We start from the raw sequence: 19,005 nt of genomic DNA, 5'->3' as shown, positions 1-19,005 counted from the left end.
ATATATATATATATATATATATATATATATATACATATATATATTAGATGCCAAATAAAACATAAACATGTTATATTTTTAGCAATGCCAGATTCTTCTTCCTGCCAGCTTAGACATTAGAGAAGAATTAAAAAAGGAGTATGAGTAAACATTTCAACTTGGATCTACTGATTTTTTTCCAGAATTGTAACACATGATTAGATATAGACATTGTTAATTACTTTTTATGTAGCTACCATATTCAGTGATGAACTCAGCTGTTATGCTCAATACACCTTGAATATTGTCACACTTAAATTCTGGGACACTAATACACCTTTGAGGATGACAGAAACTTAATGTGTAGAACATTCACAGACCTAAAACTATGTGCCCCTCCCTTTGATTAATTCTGATTTATACCCTTTACCTGTAATACAACTATAATCATAAATATAGTGGTTAGTTGAGTTCTGTGAGTCATTTTAGCAAATTATCAAACATGAGGGTGGTTTGAAATTTTGAACCTTTGAACTTATACCTGGTGTCTGAGGTGAGGTCGGTCTTGCAGAAGACCCTAAGCCTTGATTTTGGCAAACTCATTGGAACACTCACAACTCAAGGGCTTGTTTTGAGCTGCTTCTCTGGTTTTGGACACAAAACTAACTTCTGTTGAATACCTTCCCTAGACAAACACTCAGGGGCTAATATTTCTTACTGTTAAAAGAACTCAAATATCTATCTCATACACTAATAAAAGTTACATAATCCTCTGTGAACTGGCCTGAAAATGTGCCACATAATTTAAACTTAATGAACACTTTGTCACTGATAATACTTAGCAATGATTGCTTTGTCAATATGATTAATTAAATGCATATAACCTGTGAAAAAAATTATTTATTTTTTCCCATCAGCAAAGACCAGTTCTTAGAAAATTCAGAGACTTCTCCAAGAGTCACACACACTTTTGGTACAAATAGGAATGGGAAAAAAATTTTAAAGGGTCAATTCTAAATGTAGCAATGCAAAAAAAAAAAAAAAATCATAAGCCAGTATGTTAGTTTCTTATATTGCTGAAAGTTGTAAAGTTGAGATAAAGATGCTAGTGTTTTTCACTGTGTAGAATCATACTTTATCTATTATCATAATACATGAAAAGTTAGTCTGCCTACTTATGCATCATTCATAGAGTTATCTGTAATCTCATGTCTTTGCTGATAGGGTTTGTAATGATGATACACAATGGTTTTCTTGGCAAGAAGTGCTCACATTTCTGTGTATATTTGAGATAATATGTGAAGTGTCTACTTATAGCAATGTAAGTAGTGACAGTGTTAATGTTCTGGGACTAATTTACACATTTTTTCAAAATAATAGAGATTATAATTTAAGAACACTAAGAAATATTTTCTGCTTTCAAATGGTCTACCAGCATTTTTTTTTCCATTTCCATAATTTTATTTAATTTCAGGAGGAAAAAAATCACATATTCTTCAAAAGGTCTTTTCTTTAGTAAAGCATTTAAATACACAGCTTTTTTATGTTAATGCATAATTTTAAAATTACCTACATTATCCTAAATAAATTTTCATGCTTTCCCTGTCCTTTGAAAAAGTTATTGTAAAATTGAAGGGTCAGAGCCAACTTCTGAAATGAAATAGGAACTTGGTGAACTGCTCTCTAACAAAAATGACAATGTCATCAGCCAGCTAAGATATTAAGAGTGAGGAAATCAATCTTTTACATGATGTGAAATGTTTTACACCAAAGGCATATTACTGGCAATTCACATTTAAAATAATTAATTTTTAATCCTTACTAACGCCATACACAGAAATTAACTCAAAGCAGATCATAGCTTTAAGTGTCAAGAATTAAAACTATAAAATTCCTAAGAGAAAATATATATGGAGAAAATGTTCATGGGCTAGGTCATAGAGTTTTTAGATGCAACACTAAAAGCACAACCTTAAAAGAAAAAAAGATAGGACTTCGTCAAATTAAAACTTGCATTCTTCAAAGGACACTAGCAAGAAAATGAGAAGACAGCCCATGGGTAGCTCAATCAAATTAAAAATGGGCAAAAGATTTGAATAGCTATTTCTTAGAAGAAGACATACAAATGGCCAATAAGAACAAAATAAGATGCTTAACATCAATAGTGGCAAGACACAATTTCACACTCACCAGGATGTCTACATTTAAGACAATAACAAAGATTGAGGAGAATGTGGAGAAACTGGATCCCTCGTCTTTTACTGGTAGAAATTCAAAGTGCTTCAGTCATTTTGGAAAATAGTTTGGCAGGTCTTCAAGTCTTAATAATAGTCACCATACGACCTAACAATTCCATTCTTATGTATATACCCAAGATAAATAAATAAAAACATGCCCACAAAATTTTGCACATGAATCATCATAGCAGCATTATTCATGCAGTCATAAAGTAAAAGATGACATTTCCATCAGCAGACAGGAATGGATAAACAAAGTATCGTATACTCATATAATGAAATATTATTCAGAAATAAGAAGAATCTAGAATGTATGCATGGAACAACACAGGAAAACCTTGAAAACATTTACACTAAGTGAAAGAAGTCAGTCACAAAAGATTACAACAGTATGTGATTCCATTTATGTGAAATGTCTAGAAGAGGCAAGTCTATAGACAGAAACATCAGAAGAAGTTGCCTGGGACTGAGGTGGGAAGGTGGCAGCAGAGAAGGAATGGGGAATGGCTGCTAATGAGTATGGGGTTTTTGGAGAGAGAGTAATAAAATGCTTTGAAAATTAGATTGTGATGGTTGCAGATCCTGCAAATATGTTAAACAAAACTGAAATGTGTACTTTAAATAAGGAAATTATATGCTGTGTGTGAAGTATCTCATTTTTAAAAAATGAATGACTGCACAGTAGTAAATATTTTCTATTCTCTGGCAAATAAATTTTTCTTAATAAATCTTAAAACTATAACTTCTGCAATCTTAAAACAACCTCGATATCTTAAAAAAAAATGTTTTGGCAGCATGTCAAAGAGAGTCAAAGTTTGTAGTTGTAAGTAACAGTGAACACAACTCCAAAAAGCTTAGCCAACAAAAGAATTTATAATCCTACATAAGCAGAAATCTAGACACAGTATTTAAGGTTGATTAGTGATATTTTCATTTGAATCCCAAAATACCTTCCGTTTCATCCAGTCTGTCGTTGTTAACATACTGTCTTCAGTTTAGCTTCTCTCCTAACCCTAGACAGGTGCTAAAATCTCATGTACCCAGATGCTCACATGTCAAAGACAAGTTGAAAAAAAAGGGATTGCTTAAAAGACTCTTTCTAAAACTTTATAAACCTCAAACAAACCCTTCCTAGAGCCTTCTGGTAGACTTCCTGCCCTCACAATAATTGTCTACAATGGCATTACATGCCTCATCAGGGTAGATTTTGTTTAGTGTAGGAGTGTACACTGAACAAAATTCACTCTGTTGGGCTGCAGAGGGGGCTGCTCCTTTGCAGAACATGAAGGGTGGAAATCAGAGAAACCCAGAGAATTCATTAGCTCAAGAAAAGTGAATAGCTGTTAATTATAATAGGGAAGAATGATTATCTGCTATATAAAATCATTTTATTATTCTATCTATTAAAGGCTACCCTATTTTAGTTCCTTTCCACTTGAATCTATTGATTTCTAAAAGTATAGTACATTTGCCTTATGCAGAAAAACTATGTTCACTATCCCTAGCCATTCACTCTTGTAAAGTATTTTCTCTACTCTCTAATGACAACAGTGGTTTTATGATTGTTCTTAAACTAAATAAAAAATGACTTAGAAATTAAGGTAGTAAGTTAAAGAACACTTTATCCAACTGCAAAGTTTTGCAGTCAGGAGGCCAACATAAACAAGGAATAATAAAAAGAAGAGCAATCAAGAAAAGGAGAAGAGGAAACAGAAAAATTAAGGAGATAAAAGAAGAGAAAGGAGATAGAAGGAATAGAACAATCAGAAGAGAAGACGATCAAATGGTAGGTCTACTTTTCATTCTTTAAGGAACATGGTGTTCCATGGTGGTTGTACTAGTTTACATTCCCACCACTAGTGTAGAAGGGTTCCATGTTCACCGCATCCAGGCCAACATCTACTATTTTTGGATTTTGTTTTTTATTATGGCCTTACTTGCAGCAGTAAGCTGTTATGGCATTGTGGTTTTCATTTGCATTTCCCTGATCATTAGTGATGTTGAGCATTTATTCATGTGTTTGTTGGCCATTTGTGTATTTTCTTTTTGAGAATTGTCTATTGGCCCACTTTTTGATGGAACTGTTTTTTTCTCGTTGCTTTGTTTGAGTTTGTTGTAGATTCTGGAGATTAGCTCTTTGTCAGATGTACAGATTGTGAAGATATTTTTCCCCACTTTGTGGGTTGTCTATTTACTCTGTTGTCTGCTCCTTTTGCTGTGCAAAAGCTATTTCATTTAATTAACTCCCAGCAATTTATTTGTTTTTATTGCATTTGCTTTTGGGTTCTTGATCATGAAATCCTTGCCTAAGCCAATGTTTAGAAGGCCTCTTGAATTTTTATAAATTCAGATCTTAGATTTAAGTGCTTAATCCATCTTGAGTGGATATTTGTATAAGGTTAGAGATGTGGATCCAGTTTTATTCTCCTACATGTGGCTAGCTGATTATCCCAGCACCATTTTTTGAAAAGCATGTTCTTTTCCCACTTTGTGTTTTTTTTTTTTTCTTTCTTTGTCAAAGTTCAGTTGGCCATAACCATTTGGCTTTATTTCTGTGTTCTCTATTCTGTTCCATTTGTCTATGTGCCTGTGTTTATACCAGCACCATGCTGCGTATGGCCGTATAGTATAGTTTGAAATTAGGTACTGTGATGCTTCCAGATTTCTTTTTGCTTAGTCTTGCTTTAGCTATGCAGGCTTTTTTGTTCTATATGAATTAGAGAATTGTTTTTCCCAATTCCGTGAAGAATGATGGTGGTATTTTGATGTGAATTACACTGAATTTGTAGATCAATTTTGGCATTAATCTTTCTGATACTGTTATCTATAAATATTGGAAAAGAGCAATTAAATAAATGAGTGGCAAATTTCTGGAGCCAAGTTTCATATTGTTGGGTTGAAAATTTACAGATCGGCCAAAGAAGAAGACTGGAGTAATTTATGTAGTGATGGATTACAGCTGAGGACATCAGTATGAACTCATGTTTAATTTCATAAAGATACAAGTACTTATATAAAATAATATTTATAGATATGTCTATATTCGTGGGTTATTAATGCATATATTACCTATCTCTGCCAGCTGAGAGGGCGTAACAACAGTGACATGCGGTAGTAATAAGCAGAATTGTGCTCACATCTAGAGTCTAATACTGTTCTACAATAAAACAAGCCAAGGCTCCTTGGAGAAATGTCTGATTCAAAACTTGGGCAGAAAATATAACAGATGAACTGGAAGAATCTTGTTGTAAGAAAAAGTATTCACACACTCACAAACACACACATGCATACACAATTATGGAGTCATGTCAAAAGGACACAGGAGTCAACTGAAAGATCTGCTAATGACCCCTGCTAAAACAAGTCAAGCAAAGGAAAAGAAAAAATAGTAAAATAGTTTTGAGTTATAACCCAAAATATAAAATAAATATCTGTGTAAATACTGACAAAAAATTCAATTAAAAAAATGGAAACAAGGATACATGTAACCCCTGTGCAGAAGAATTCCAAATAGCTAATGAAGACAGTGTGTCTCAAACGGTGAGAGCATAACTCCTCATTTCTTAAGTCTAGGCTGCATATAGTAATTCCTTCAAAAAATACAGTAGAAATTTGGGGATGAGCAGAGTAATATATGATTCTGGAAAATTGCAGTGGAAAAACGTGGCAAATGATACCTGAGCCAGGTGATCAAGGTCAGTACCAACAATAATACAGTGATAGTAGATACTCAAGATTATGAAAATGACACCTTATGTCTTCAATATTTCTCTGTAAAACCTATAACACTAGTGTAATCATAAGGGAAAAGAGTAAAATTCCAATAAATGGCGCCACACAAAAATACCTCATTGTCAGTTTTCGTACATCTTTCATCTTTTTTTTTTTTTTTTTCCTTGAGATGGAGTTTCACTCTCATTGCCCAGGCTGGAGTGCAATGGTGCAATCTCAGCTGACTGCAACCTCTGCCTCCTGGGTTCAAGTGATTCTTCTGCCTCAGCCTCCTGAGTAGCTGGGATTATAGGCATGTGTCACCATACTCGGCTAATTTTTTTATTTTTAGTAGAGATGGGGTGTCTCCATGTTATTCAGGCTGATCTCAAACTCCTGATCTCAGGTGATCTGCCTGCCTCAGCCTTCCAAAGTGCTGGGATTACAGACATGAGCCACCTCACCCAGACTCTTTCATCTCTTTAGATTTGAAACAGTACCTTAGTTTTCTTGTTTTTCATGAAGTTGATATTTTTGAAAGGTTCCATTTATTTTATTGACTGTTCCTTACATTGGGTTTGCTTGATGTTTTCTCATAGATTCATGTTACAAGTTTCTCTAAGAGACACTACAGAAATAATAATTTTTTTCAAGTGCACCATATTCATAGGCAAATGCCTGCTTTGTTCCTTTATGGTGAGGTTAAATTTGACCACTTAGATCGTATTTGCCAGATTTCTTTTTCACTGTAAACTTAATCTTTTTCTCTTTGTATTTAGTAAATATCTTATGTGGAAATAACGTTAAGATGCCATAAACATTCTGCTTCTAATTAAAATTTTATCCACTATTTTTAACATCCATTGATGATTATTACCTGAAACAACTATTAATGTGATGGTTACCAATTGGTAAGTTTAAAAGATTTCATCAGCCCTTCTATAGCTTTTAATCTGCAGTCCATGTACCCCTGATTTAAGTAGGTAAAAGTAACAGAATAGTTGATACATGGAGATAATTCACTTATCCAAGGTCTTAAAAAGTATTATAAGATAGAGTAGAAATATGTATGTTAATTTAAAAAATAGCTTCTGTAGCAACATACAAAAAATTATTTTCAATATAATAATTTAAACATTTTCTATATTTTGTTTAGATCTTTAGCATATTTTTTGATGTTGACTAAATAAATGTTTTAAGCCATTTTTAACTTTTCTCTAATCAAGATTCACTCTTCTGTCACAAAATACAATTACAGTGTGAATAGAAATCATTTTGCAATATGACTCCGAGCAAATTATGAATTTGTATGCGGTGGAATGGAACAAGTTGAAAAGTAAATCAATATACTCAAATTTACTTCAGTAGCATTTTACAGCATTTGCCACACAGTGTATCATATGATAGTTAAAGTGAATCTCGATACAACCTGAAAGAATGAACTCCCAGAATCAATGATATTATGGTTTTTTTTTGTGTTAAATAGAAATACTTATCTTACATTCCTCATATAATGGAATGGGCTTAGTCTATTTAATGTATGTCTTTATAAACAGCTTATTGTTGAAGCAATATAATGTTTTAAGATAAAAGAAACCACACAAGCATTTAAAAAGTGGAAATATATCACACCTCGGCCTTTTGGCTAAGATCAAGCATAAAAAATGGAAATACAGCTAAATTATGAGCAAAAACAGGAACAGCCTTAAAGAAATTATATTAAAGTTGTACCTGAAAAGAGAACTATGACCAATCATACCAATTTCTCAGAGAATATCTTTCTATAATACTGACATAAATGAAAGACAACTGGAGTCCAATGCCCTTTGGTTTTGTTCATATAGTCAACATATAAAAACTGAAGCCTATTGCACTGATTCTAGAACAAAGTCGATTTGAATTATACCACTGTATATTTCATTTAGATGATACCATATCGTGATCACTTGCCCAATGTTCTCAGGAATGCTTCTGTTTTCTATTATGTCTTTGTCTGGGCGATTGCCTTCTCAATATCTGGGTATTTGGAGGGTAGCAATCTTCTACTGCTTTACTGAAGGTATTACATGAGGACCAGGGAAGTGGTGAAAGACAGGTGGAGCAACAGATTTTCACTCAGTAATTGTTTCCCTCCAGAGATTTTTTTAGCCTACTGGCAGAAGAAACCTCTCTCTTTGTACTTGGAATGGTATTAATGTAATTTTTTCCCCTCTCTTCTTGCCTATTTTAATCTATCTTCCACAATACTAGACAACAAGATTCTAGAATTTTGAAATATTAAAGAATTCAATCCTTTCCTACAATTAAAGTTGAAAATTTTAGATTTCTTATTGTAGAATTTTCAAATCTTAAAACGCTAATTGAGTTTTAAATTCATCTACAAACATTCTCTATTATATTCACTTTTTACTATTTCTTATTATTCTTCAGTTTTTAAATTTGCACATCAAATTTTAAAACCAGGGTAATTAATGATTAATAGAAAATTCAAATTCATTGTAAATGAAATCATACCTGAGTGGGGAAAGGTACTGTAATCTTTTTGTGAATCTAACAGCATATTTACTTGACTCTTCTAAGAACATCTAAATTCATCATTGCTTTTCTTTTTTTCCTATTCCACCCCTTGAAAATCTCCAAAGTATCTATATTCTTTATCCCAATTTTTAACTGCTACGTATTTCTGTATTGTCGTAGTCTGTAATGTGAATACGTAATACATAGTTACATTATCAGTACTGCTGCTAAGTAAATCATTAGCTTGAGAAGGATGTATTATTTTTACTACATAGCAAACTTAGAATTCTGCTGAATAGGCAAGGTCACGGTGGCTCACACCTGTAATCCCATCACTTTGGAAGGCCAAGGTGGGCAGATCACCTGAGGTCAGGAGTTGAAGACCAGCCTGGCCAACATGATGAAACCCCATCTTTCCTTAAAATACTAAAATTAGCTGGGCTTGGTGGCACATGCCTGTAATCCCAGCTACTTGGGAGGCTGAGGCAGGCAAACTGTTTGAACCAGGGAGTCAGAGGTCGCAGTGAGCCAAGATTACACCATGGCACTCCAGCCTGGGGGCAGAGGGAAACTCCATCTAAAAAAAAAAGGAAAGAAAGAAAGAAGAGAAAAACATTCTGCTGAATAAACAGCAATACAGAGCAAGTATAAATGGTAATTGCTGCTATTACATGAGTTCTCACTACATCTTTTTGATCATTAATTTTCATGTCAATTCTATGATGTAGGTATTATTATAGTCAATTTACAGATGTGGAATCTGAAGCTTGAAGCAGTCTTTTTGAAGATGATTCAGCCAGTCACTGAGATGGATAAAAATCAAATGCACTTTTCTTTAATCACAGCCTGTGACTTTTCTACTACACAATACTGTATCTATACCATTACAAAATAAGTGCCTTTTTCTATATGTTCCCTTTATTTGTTCCATGTGTGTATTTTTATAGCTTTACCTTAATCCTATGCTTGTTAAATAAAAATAATATATGTCATGTTACTTTTATATTCTGTTTCTTATGGAGAATCAGTATGGTTTCTGGCCATAACAAATGGTAGAAGGGCCTCACATTAAGTCATAATATACTCCAAAATGTCAAAAGGAAGTTTGCATGCTAAAATTTATATATCCAAGAGTGAAAAATGCTGACAATCCCATACATAATAGGACATCGCACATGGCAGAGGATGACATGAGCTATTTAACTGGCAACCATAAAAATTTTATTGGTTTTAAGACAATGTAAAAATTATAAATTCTTAATCTATATAGAAACTAAGAGCTAAAATTAATTCACTCTGTGAGAAAAATTTGCCACCAATCTTCACGACAGGATGTGTTCTTTGCCCTTCCCCAATTTTTATGATATAAATCACTTTAGAAATCTATTTTAAATCTGCATTCTATTTAAACAGATTTTGTAAAGTTAAATCATTTGGAGTGATGTAAATTCCATTTAGAGCAAAATCTCTTTCAAAACATAAGCTATTATACATTAACTATTAACTATTCTACAGAAGATTCAGGGTTTTATAATTTTTTTAAAAAATGTTCATTTGTTCAATTATATATAAAGCAATTGTGGATCACCAAAACATGGAAAGTCATAAAATTTACAAAATAAATAAATATTGACATTTAAAAGTTGCATTCAAAAAAGACTTGGGGAAAAAATTTCTCACAGTTGTTACGCCATTTTAACAAAAGCTAGCATCTTAACTGTGATTTTTTAAAAAAAATTTTATTATAAGTTATTGGGAGGGAAGACAAAAAAGCTGTGGAACTAGAAAAGTTTTACAAAAAAGAGAGGTCTGTCCATTAAGTGATTAGAAATGGGAAAAGAAATATGCCTCCTTAAATGTAATCAAAGCCTGCTGAAAAAAATGCCTGAAAAGGATTTGAAAAGGTTTCTTTTTTCCAAAGCTTATTGAGGGCACAACAAGGATTTTCACAATTTAAAAAGAAGCCTAAATTAGCAACCAAGAAAAAATTAAGACAGTTTTGTCAATTACGTGCATGTGCACATGACACGACATTATTTCAAATTCCATTCCAATTAGTTGACTCTATCAAGAAGGTAACTTAGTGTTGCTAATTGTGCATAGTCACCTTTTGATCTCAAGACAAATTAGGGAAAAGAAGAGGAAGACCTATGCCTTGCAAACTACAAAACGTCGCTGAGAGACAGTGAAGTGAACCTAGACGAACAGAGGGATATACTGTGCTCCCGGTTCAAACAACTGCATAACGTTAAGATGTCAGTTCTTCAAAACTGATCTATAGAGTTAATAGGATCCCAATCAAAATCCTAGCTTCTTGGTAGAAATTGATAAGCTGACTCTATATTTTATATAAAAATGAAAAGATCTAAAAATTTGAAGACAACAGTGATAAAGAAAAAAGGTGGTGGATTTATACTACCTGATTACACAAATTATTTTAAAACAATCTTGTATGGTATTGGCATCAAGACAGACAACAAAATAGAAAATGAAGTCTAAAAGAAACTGACATATCTATGATTAATTGATTTCTAAAACATGTAAAAATAATGTAATGGGAAAAAATTATTTCATTAGCTGGGCATAGTGGTACCTACCTGTAACCCCAGCTACATGGGAGGCTGAGGTAGGAGAATTGCTTGAACCCAGGAGGTGGAGGCTGCAGTGAGCCAAGATTGTGCCACTGCACTCCAGCCTGGGTGACAGAGCAAGATCCTGTCTCAAAAATAAATAAATTAAAATATAAAAAATAAAAAGCTTTTCTAGTTTATTACTTTCACTATAAATTTTTGCTTTATTAAAAGCTAATAAACAGCTATTAATCACAAAAAAATTTAAAAAATCATTTCAAAAAATGTTACTGGAACAATTCAATATCCATATTAAAACCGAAATTATGTCCCATGAAATAAAATAATCAACCCAAAATGAACCATAGACCTAAACGTAAAAAGTAAAACTGTAAAATTTCTTAAAGAAAGCATTGGTGAAACCCTTTGAGACGCTGAATTTGGTAAAGATTTCTCAGCTATAACAGCAAAAAGCATGATTCATTTTTTTTTAAATGATAGCACTTCATCAAAATTAAGAATATCTTCTTTCAAAAACACTATTAAGAAAATAAAAATAAAGGCCAAACTGAGGAAATACAGTCATAGAAAACATTATCTTTGTATTGAGAAGTACTTGTATTGAGAATACATTTTTTTAAACACTCAAAATATAAGCACAAACGAATCTACTAAAAAACTGGCAAAATGTGCAGTGGATCATGCCTGTAATCCCAGAACTTTAGGAGGCCAAAGCAGGTGGATCATGAGGTCAGGAGATTGAGACCATCCTGTCCATGGTGAAACCCTGTCTCTACTAAAATACAAAAATTAGCTGGGCATGGTGGTGCACACCTGTAGTCCCAGCTACTTAGGAGGCTGAGGCAGAGGAATTGCTTGAACCTGGGAGGTGGAGGTTGCAGTGAGCCCAGATTGCACTCCTGTACTCCAGCCTGGTGACAAAGCAAGACAGCAAGACTCCAACTCAAATATATATATGACTCCAACTCAAATATATATATATATGACTCCAACTCAAATATATATATATATATATATACATACATATATATGCACAAAATATTTGAACAGCATAAAAAGGATTTTAATATCATTAGTGATTAGTTACATATAAATTAAAACCATAATAAGATACCACTACACATCTTTCCAAATGGTCACAATTATCAAGAAAGCATTCTCACCAAGTGTTGGTGAGAATGTAGAGCAACTGAAGCTTTCAAACACTGCTTCTTGGAAATCTAAAATGCTGCAATCACTTTGGGAAAAAAATTTAGCTTTTTTATTTGAAAGTTAAATATTGTTTATATCCCAGATATTTTACTCCTAGATACATACACTTAAAAATAAATAAAAAACTATCTTCATACCAACGATTATACATGAACGTTCATATGGCCTTACATGCTATTGCTCAAAACTGGATATAACCCAAATGTCCAAAAACAGCTGAATCAATAAGTGGATTATGGCATATTCTTAAAAGGGAATACTATTCAGCTATAAACGGAATGAACTAAGGATGCATGCAGCAACATAGAAGACTCTCAAAATAATAATGCTGAGTGAAAAAGGCAGACAAAAGATGGTGAATACTGTAGGATTTAATTCATATAAATTTACGGAAAATATGAAGCAATCTATAATGACAAAAAGCTGTTCAGTGATTATCTTCGGTAAGCTGAATGTAATGATGTGATTACAAAGCACAAGGAAACTTTGCCATAACAGATATGGTGATTATCTTGATTATAGCGATGGCTTCATGAGCATACAAATAGGGCAAACATATCAAATTGCATACTTTAACTATGGGCAGTTTGTCATATGTCAATTATACATCAATTCAGTTGTAAAAATAGCTGTGAAATCAAAAGGTATGTCTCTACTCTTGTTTATATATATATACACACAAATATACATACACACACACACAAACACACACATATATATATATATATATATATTCATTTTAATTTAAAAGGCCAAAATGTGTAGAATTGCCCACTTGCCTGACTTTTCTCTCTATTAAATAAAAATAAATACTACTTACTCATACTTTCCAATTTATATTGTTCATCTGGTGTCAAAGTTTACATGAAAATAGAAATGGTAAATTCTACATTACAGAGTACAGTAAATCAAGTATTATGCCCTCCAATTACACTGTAATGACGAAATCATAAGGGTAGAAGTTATAACCATCTCAATGCCTGTGCCCCTGTTTGTTCTCATAGCTTTCTCTCCCTTAGTAGAAAAAAAATGATACAAGAACTTTAAGCAAACCTCTCACTCCTATGACATTCAAATTTGAATCCAAAATTTTTTTAAAAGATGGCCCCTTTAAATGCTGCAGGCCACATATATAAACAAAGCATAGCTGGAACTTGTGAAACATACCATAAAATGTCTATTCCACAAGACTCTTAAATTTGAAAAATGTACATGAGCTGTGTAATAAAAACTTTTCACTTCCTAAATATCATGGCTTAAGACTTCTTCTTTTCTGAAAATACTAAGTACAATTTTATTAATGTATGTCTAAAGGGGATGCTAGAACACCAGACAGGTAAATTGAAGCCTATTATGGTCATCTACTTATATATTTGCAAAAGCAAGGTAAATTGAAGCCTATTATGGTCATCTACTTATATATTTGCAAAAGCATCATAGCTGTTATAAAATAAATAAATTTCTCTTAGGAAATTAATTTTAAAAGTGGAAAATCACTTTTTAAGGAAGTTATGTTGTATTGATTTACATTGTTAATATACTTAATTCTACAACTATAGATTTTACATAGTAATCAAGACACACATGGAATTTTCATTTTAACAATAAAATCCCCTAAGGCAACAGTATTCAGAAATAAAGACAATTACAGAAAGCCCATTCTACTCCTTTCCATTGACTAAATTCCTCTTCTCATCAAATCAGCCAACCCTTGAAATAAGAAAAGCAAAAGAAATTTATAAACTAAGCATGACATTATAGAAGATAAACAGTAGGAAAACATGTAATTACCAGAGCGGCACATCATGACCTTTTCCACATAATAGCACACATAGGAAAAGATAATATTTGTAGGGCACACTGCAGTAAGTTGAGAATGATTATGGCTAGAGGGAATTCTACCAATTTCAGCCTCCTAAGACCCAATCAGACCATGTCAAGGGCAACAGGGAGCAAAATCTCAGACATATCCATCACTCATTGGTTGTACACCCACTGTGTACCACAGTGACTAAGTGAGAGGATTTCTATGTTCATCCACAACAGAAAAATGGAAAAAGAAACATTGAATTTTCTGTATCTTACATCTTAGAATAAGTAGATCGATTTTCCCTAAGATTCCCCAATACTTGTGAGCCACATGGTAACATTACTTCCAACAGACCTCATATTTATTATAAATAATTATGTTGCTGAAAAGGTACTATGTGTTAAAATGTATAAATTAAATGTATTTTTCCTATTACACCTATTTTACCAGAGACTTTAATTGTGATCAAGATCAAAGTCTCTAATAATTCAGTACAATGCCACAGCAACCATTGAATTTACTTATTTTTTAATGAAAGACCTACGATCCCCATATATCTTTGTTTAAAGTGGTTGTATATCAATTAAACAAGACAGTATGTAACTAATACCATGAAATCACACATAATATGTATGTGTCTCTATAATTCCTCAGTTTTAATATCAGAAACTGGATAAACCTGCTTTGGGAAGCAAAGAATACTGGCCACAATTACCCTTTGAGCCAAAACAACCAAAGAAAAAATATACTAAACAACAGTTTTCAAGATACATCAGTGATTCCCAGATAAATAGAAAAGAAAATAGTTTTCTTCTTCCTGGTCCTGTGATTAGGATATGCTCGCCAGGCAGCAAACTGTCCAAGTTTGCTGCCTGGCGAGCATATCCTAATCACAGGACCAGGAAGAAGAACCCTGGGCAGTAATTTCCCTCAGACGAGCAGATGGATCTGAAAGTCTGACGAGGCCAAGGTGGCCAAAATTCATGAGTAGAGTACCAAGAAAGATAGAGTTACAAAGACAAAGTAGTCTAGAAATCTACAGAAGATCAGCACAGGCATATGAGGAAGCTGCCTAATATCTAAGAAAGAACCACCTGAAAGTATTAAGGGAACAAATCCCCTAGCCAATGTGATAAAAACCCTCATAATTCAGGTGTATCAAGTGAAGGACTCAGAACTGCTTCAAAATTAGCCCCCCATAAAACTCTGTTCGGGCCTCACCTAACAAAACTTAAAAGCAAAACCCCAAATGATCAAAATGTTTCCAAGTAACTTAACTGCATCACATAACAAAGCCCAGATATATTTATAGAAATACAAACACATCCAGCACCTAAGAAGATGAAATCTACAAAGTCTGGCATCCAATAAAAAAATTAATAGCCATGCAAATAAACAAAATCTGACCCATAATGAGAAGAAAAACCAAGAAGGCAAAATCAACGCAATTTACAGACCATCATCAAAAAACTTCTGCTATTCAGAAAAACATTGCTATAAGAATGAAAAGGTATAGACTAGGAAAAACATTTCCAAGCTATATATCTGATAAAGAATTTCTATCTAAAATGCACAAAAAACTCTCAAAGCACAATAATAACACAAATTAAAAATGGCCAAAATATTAATGCACATACATAAGTAGATAATGAATCACAAACCCATGTGAAAATAACCACACTATCATTATTAATTAGGAAAATGTGAATTGAAACTACAATAAAATACCAATATGTATTCGGCTGGAACTCTCAAACATTGTGAAATGAACAGTGCAATGGCTTTAAAACATTTTGGCAGTTCTGAAAAAGCGAAATATACACCTAAGATATGATCCAGCCATTTTACTTCAGGGCATTTACCCAGGAGAAATAAAGCAACTGTCCACAACAAGACTTGTACATGAATGTTTAAGCAACTGTATTTATAATTGCCAGAAACTAGAAATAATCCAAATGCCCATTTGGATAGGCAAATTCTGATATAAACATACAATGAAATGCTACTTCTCTATAAAAGGAACTGATTACGTGGATGAATTTCAAAATTATTATGGTTAGGGAAAGTAGTCAAACAAAAGAAAGCACATATTCTATAATTTCATCTACATAAAATTCTGGCAAATGTCAACTAACCTATAGTGACAGAAAACAGATCAATAGTTATCTGGGATGGGAAAGAACAGAAATGAATTAGAACAATGATTATAAAATGTCGAAAGAAAATTTTGGGTGTAATATGTTCAGTATTTTGATTATGGAGGTGGTTTTACAGGTATATAAATATGTCAAAGCTTATTAAATTGTACATTTTATGTAATTGCTATTATTGTATGTCAATTAAACCTCAATACAGCTCTTAAGATTTTTCAAATCAAATCACTAGGAAACATTTATTTGAATTGAATATTACTGTATTAGAAATTGTACTAGAAAAAAAAAAAAACCCTTGTGTTTTCCATACCTTGACTAACTTCTTCCCAGGACGAAGGAGTGATTTGTTTGATTGGTGAACTTCAGAGAGGAAAATCGTATTCAGCTCCTTCTGGATTGTTTCGCATCCAGTCTGCCTCTTTCAGAGAGTATTCACTCTGGCCTTCCCTGTGCCGTGCAGCAACAGACGTGGACTGTTAAAAAAATAATAATAACTCATATTATTTGCAATAAAACTTGCTCTCATTAATTTAACAGATATTTTCAAGTACTCATTATGTGTCAGACATTGTTCCAAGCTTGAGAGATAGTAGAGAGATTATATTCTGCCTTCATTAATCCATTTAATTGCAAATGTGATTGACTGAATTACTGGACTCAGTACTTCAGTATTTATTTCTACCTAATTTTCCTTCCATTATTTAGAAAAAGAAATAGTAATAAAAAAATTGCATACAATCATTTCTTAGTTCCTCTGACTAGAGCCCTCTGTTTGTACTCTTGCCCTAGTCTATGCCAGTGTTAATGGAAGAGTTGCTCTCAAACTTCCTTGTGAAACCAATTAAGCTTTAAAACACAATTACCATACCTAGAGTACTTGATTCAATACATCTGGAGTGGAACGCAAGAATTTGCATTAACAAGTTCCCAGGTGATACTAATGCTGCTGATCATAGAACCATACCTTGAGAGCCACTGTGATAGCAGCAAGTCTACCCGTGCTCCTAAGAATTTAAGGGGAAGCTGAAGCTCATGAAAGAAAACCACATTGAGATCTCACACCAGTTAGAATGACAATCATTAAAAAATCTGGAGAAACAGATGCTGGAGAGGATGTGGAGAAATAGGAACAATTTTACACTGTTGGTGGGAGTGTAAATTAGTTCAACCATTTTGGAAGACAGTGTAGTGATTCCTCAAGGATCTAAAATTAGAAATACCATTTGACCCAGCAATGCCATTACTGAGCATATACCCAAAGGATTATACATCATTCTATTATAAAGGCACATGCACACATATGTTCACTGCAGCACTGTTTACAATAGCATAGACTTGGAACCAACCCAAATGACCATCGATGATAGACTGGACAAGGAAAATGTGGCACATATACACCATGGAATACTATACACCCATAAAAATGTATGAGTTTATGTTCTTTGCAGGGACATGGATGAAGCTGAAACCCTCATTCTTAGCAAACTGACACAAGAACAGAAAATCAAACACTGCATGTTCTCACTCATAGGCGGGTGAGGAACAATGAGAACACATAGACACAGAGAGGGGAACATCATACACCAGGGCCTGTTGGGGTGTGGGGAGATTAGGGAATGGATAGCAGAGGGTGGGGGGATTGGAGAGGAATAGTATTAGGAGAAATACCTTATGTAGGTGATGGATTGGGGCGGGGGAGATGGATGCAGCAAACCACCATGGCATGTGTATACCTATGTAACAATCCTGCAAGATCCGCACGTGTGCCCAGAATATAAAATATAATTAAAAGAAAAAGACTTTGATTGCTATCAGAACTGACCCTACTCCTCCAGACCCTCTCCTATTGGAGCACTTTTCTAAAAATACCTTGAGAACTCATAGATTGTATTTTCCTAAAGGGAGGTTAGTTCTTTAAATGTTTACTACCTACAAAGGTCATTATTGCTGAGTCCAACATATTTTTTCTACATCTCTCTTAATTTTCAGCTTAGAGTATTTCCACCCTCCCTTCTCTTCATTATTAACCAATGATTGTTATGCCATCAGCAAAGTAAAAGATCTCATGGGTGTACATGGTGATAAGATAATATAGAACCAGACTGAGATATAAAGATTTTCAGAAAGTACACCAGTAATGAAGGACATTTGGGTGTACTTCCAGCATGGAAAATAAACGATTGTGGTGTGAAATACTGATGTTACCCTAGAATCAAATCATCCTACCTTGGGTACAGTCTGTATTTATAAATAAGAGTTTCGTTTGAGGATCTAATATCTGAGTGAGATCTGTTTAAGATTAAGAAAGCAAAAGAAGGGTCAGAACCTGACTGAGTGTATATAGACAGAGAGAGGAGGGTGCCTTGCTGTCTCTCACATTAGCCTTAACCACATACCCAGGCTAATGAGTCAAATACTGCAGTAAGAGAAGCCAAAGACAGCACCTGCTAAGCTGGTTGAACTGTGATGTAATTGCAAAATTTTCTATTTGAATTGATACTGCAAATCTGTGGCATTCCTTCTTCTTTTAATCCACACGTATTCACCTGGCTCCTCCGGTCCCAGTTGAGAAAGTTTAGTATTGTTCTTAAGCACTTGGCCATAATTTGCCATAATTCTTCCCAGTGTTCTGAAGTTTGCCCTCTTCATTGAATTTTGATTCTTCTTATATTATCTGGGTTTCCCTTAAAATGCATCTATTTCTCTTTACCAACTATTTTTCTCTGGAAAGTAGACAAAACAAAGCAATCATGGTCATGACAAACTCATTTACCAATGGAGGACTGGCTGACTGG

General features: G+C 33.5%; 1 long non-coding RNA gene across 1 annotated transcript in view; it reads right to left on the bottom strand.

Annotated features, from left to right (window-relative positions):
* The window catches only part of LOC141580570 (uncharacterized), a 609,954-nt gene that overhangs the window by 215,821 nt on the left and 375,128 nt on the right, over positions 1–19,005 (bottom strand). The window contains exon 4 of the long non-coding RNA XR_012512812.1: positions 16,521–16,683. This is a non-coding gene — a long non-coding RNA (uncharacterized LOC141580570). The remainder of the gene's footprint in view (positions 1–16,520; positions 16,684–19,005) is intronic.

Source organism: Saimiri boliviensis, chromosome 1 (genome assembly GCF_048565385.1).
Source record: "Saimiri boliviensis isolate mSaiBol1 chromosome 1, mSaiBol1.pri, whole genome shotgun sequence".
Lineage (NCBI taxonomy): Eukaryota > Metazoa > Chordata > Mammalia > Primates > Cebidae > Saimiri > Saimiri boliviensis.
Note: the sequence above shows the minus strand (reverse complement) of the source record. Positions and strands in the feature narration are given on the sequence as shown.